The sequence below is a fragment of the Papio anubis genome, chromosome 10, assembly GCF_008728515.1.
Source record: "Papio anubis isolate 15944 chromosome 10, Panubis1.0, whole genome shotgun sequence".
In the NCBI taxonomy this organism is placed as follows: Eukaryota; Metazoa; Chordata; class Mammalia; order Primates; family Cercopithecidae; genus Papio; species Papio anubis.
In genome coordinates this window covers 120460196-120463991 of record NC_044985.1, presented here as the reverse complement: position 1 = coordinate 120463991, position 3796 = coordinate 120460196, and positions in this window count along the sequence as shown.

The following is a 3796-nucleotide window of genomic DNA, read 5'->3' as shown; positions in this document are numbered from 1 at the left end:
GCCCCGGTTACACTTTAATCCTGGCTGGTGCAACTGGGAAACTGAATTTTTAAAAAGAATTTAAATTTAAATAACCACAGGTGGTGCGTGGCTACCATACTGGACACGGCATACAATACAGATGGCAAGGGAAAGTGAGGTCAGTGTGCGCCAGGGAGCACCTCAGGTAGCTGGGACCAGCAAGGCTGGAGGCAGGAAAACGTAAGGCTTATCCAGGCAAAGGAACAGTCTGAAGTCATTAGAAACTTAATGATGCAAGAGGGGTAATTGGCCGCTTGCCTCAGAGTTGCTGGGTAATGAACGTCATGGGCATTTTTAGGGGTGCAAGTGATGCTGAGGTGTGAGCTCTGCAATGTGTGGCTGTTTTCTAACATGACAGCTCTTTTCTCCATTGACAGAGGTCACAGTGCCCTCCAAGTATCTTGTGCTCCTATGAAGAGGGAGCAGCTTTCTGAAATTTTTAACACCTTTCCAGATGTGCTGAAGAGATCTGTCCTAGAGATGTTGCAGGCGTGATATTTTCAGGGTGTTTTAAGGTATCACCGGATCCGTCTTCCAACGTTTTAAAGAAATCCCTTAGGGTGGATAAGATGCCTGTTGACTAATTAAACTCAGTAACAAGCCATTTGCTCTCTCCTGGGGCTTACTAAGGTACAGATACCATAAAGGAGCCCCTAAAGGAATTGCATGTCTGGAGGAAAATATTCAGTCACACTTGCATCATCCACTAAATTCTTCGCTCGTTTTATTGATGACAAATGCATTTTTGGAAACTTGGTAGTCTGCCTCCACGCCCATGAGGCTCCTTCTTATGAATTCTGGAGATCCATGGATGGGCAGCTGTGTTCCCCACACATGTGATAGAAAAGCAACCTGGGATGTGCTTCCCCAGGGTCCAGGCAGAGGTGCCCAGCCCAGACCTCCCAACTCTCAACTGAGTCCTCTCTGTGACACTGTGCAATGTCATCTCTTGAACACCTTAGGCCAAGAACAAAACAAAAATATCTGGAACTCTTCAAAGATCCATAAAATTTGCAGCATCAGTATACATGCAGATGCAAGAAGAAAGGCAAACAGAATTGTCTTGTAAACAGCCACACAAAATAATTCTAAGTAGAGAGGAAAAACAAATGTTGGCCTACCTGCATTTGTGCCAGCAACAGAAAGGCCCACACTCTGGTACAAATTAGATCAAGTGGTAGACCATCCCTTTAAGAAAGTACTAGAAACCCAGCCACGGGGTCTGAACTGTGGTTTACACCATGCAAAAAGGCTCCTCTGCCTTCCAATGCCAACCGCCAGTCGTTGTAAATCTCTAGCGGCCAGGAGACCAGGTGGCCTGTCATGTGTTTCTCAATAAAATTAACAGAATTCATAAAAACCTACCTTGTAGAATATTCTTCTTGGATTGACCAAAAAAATCTGTGCTAACTCCTTGTTTAGGCTGGTGTGGACTCTGCCAGTGTCAGCTTGGGGCTGCCAGTCACAAGGGCCACGGGGTCTGGGCCCTACTGGTTCCACGCCCTGGTGGTTTCCTGCTCTCATGGTTCCACGCCCTGGTGGTTCCGTGCCCTCATGGTTCTATGTCCTTACCATTCCAATTCAGCAGCTGTGTCATAGGGGAAATCCATCCAGGCCAACTACTGATCTGTGAATTTGTCATATATGATCCCTTAGTGCTCTATTTTTTTCCATTTACTCAAACCTAATTGACAAAGTCTTTCAGAGAAACTTTATTAAATATTGCCATTTCAGAAGTAAGAGTTTTCATTTTAAAGGAGTGGTTATGATGTCACTTGGGGATTTTGAAAAACAACTTTGTTTCAAAACCGACAGAGCTGGCCTTACCTCTTGAAGTCTGAGTGTTATCTCAGTAAAATGAGTATTCCCAGACGGCGCTTTCAGAGGCGGACAAGCTGGTCAACCCATACACAGGTGACCAAAACAGCAATAGCTCTCTCTAGCCAAACATCACGTGAGGCTTCTCTTACTAAAGCAACATCCAAAGCCCGCTTTGGCTCCTGCCGGGTAAAAATCAATTACAACATCAGCATGAAGAGCGGGGTTTCATGATTAATGGAGTCATTCTATACAGAGTATTTAGTAGCATAGCTAAAGTCCTTCATGAGCTGTGAAGCTAGACAAACAAAAGGAGCTTTGGTTTGTGAGTTTTGTTCTCAGTGGGAAAAAAATCATTCAAAATAATATTTCGTGTTTATCTCTTCTTCTGAAAGTTACATGCCAGGTACTGGAGGCGGAGGTGAGAGTCAGGAGAACCGGGCAGAGGCTGGGTTGGAAGCTTTCCCATCGCCCATTGGAAGCAATGTCCTCATCACGCTTCACTCCTGGGACATGGGAGGGCGTGCTGCGAGGACACAGGTTTTGTTGTGATGACTGACACTGTTTACATATCTATCCACACTCAGCACTCACCACCACCCCCTGGTCCTGCAGGTAATTAGAGAAGAGCCTCGCTTCCCTGGGGCTGTCACTTGTGTGTCTTGGCACGATTTATGTTGTTTGGTTTTCATTAAAGGAACCCGCAGATAGTTGCTTTCAAAAACCCAGCCTGCCCTAAGGACAGACATGGTAAGTCTTGGCCAAATTTATGGGAGTTTCATGAACATGCATAACACAATCAGCTGGGTCTGAACGAGTGAAGTCTCTTTGTTACCACAAAGGGCACAGGACTCACTCATTCCTTCCTGAGTTCAGCAAACGTACTTGGGTCCTCCTGTGTCCTGGGCACTGCATGAGGACCCGAAAACATAAGAGGAGGAGGACACAGTCTCCCGTTTGTTGTTGCTTCCACTGCCTTCCTCCATCTCCTTTTATGTTAAAAGTATAGTAGAGGCTGGAGAACCCACAAATGAAGAAGGATCTTCTTCACAAATTTTCTTCTTCACATTTGTGAAGAAGATCCACATTCTTCCCGGTTCTGTGTTCCCAAAGCGACTTGGTTCCCATTCTTCCCATCTCTTCTCAGCCATCCCCAAGGTTGCTGGACAAGCAGTGGACAGGCTGGTGTTCAGGGACAGTCAGATCAAAAAGTCGCCCAGGTAAGCATATGGAGTAGATTCTGATTCTGGTCCTGGAGGAATTCCACCTCCTTCAGGTAGCCCTCAGGGACCGATAAAACAAACTAGAACCCCATCTCTATGCCATCATGCTATTCCAACAATCCTGAGTTAAGCGACTTTAGGGAACAGTGTGTGACTGTCACTTACACAGGCCCTGGCTCAGACAGAGGGTTATGCAAGTTGTCACTGCAGGTGGGGCTGTAAACTTGCTATTTATTTTCCCCACTTTTACTAATTTTTGGAAACATGTGAATTCCTCAAACAGTATGCATGTAACCACAGGGTTTGGTTTTAGAAACAAATTGCAGAGGACTATTAAAATAGAAAAGAACTTCACCTTTGGAATGTGAGAACAAAGACCTCTGAAAAAACTGTATTAAAAGAGTGACAACCCGCATGTTCTCGCTTGTAAGTGGGAGCTGAACAATTAGAACACAGGGACATGGGGAGGGGAACAACACACACTGGGGCCTGTCAGGGTGGGGAGTGAGGGAAGGGAGAACAGCAAGATAAATAGCTAATGAATGCTGGGCTTACTACCTAAGTGACGAGTTGACAGGTGCAGCAAACCACCATGGCACATGTTTACCTATGGGACAAACCTGCACATCCTGCACAGGGATCCTGACACTTAAAAATAAAAATTAATGGCCGGGCGCGGTGGCTCAAGCCTGTAATCCCAGCACTTTGGGAGGCCGAGACGGGTGGATCACGAG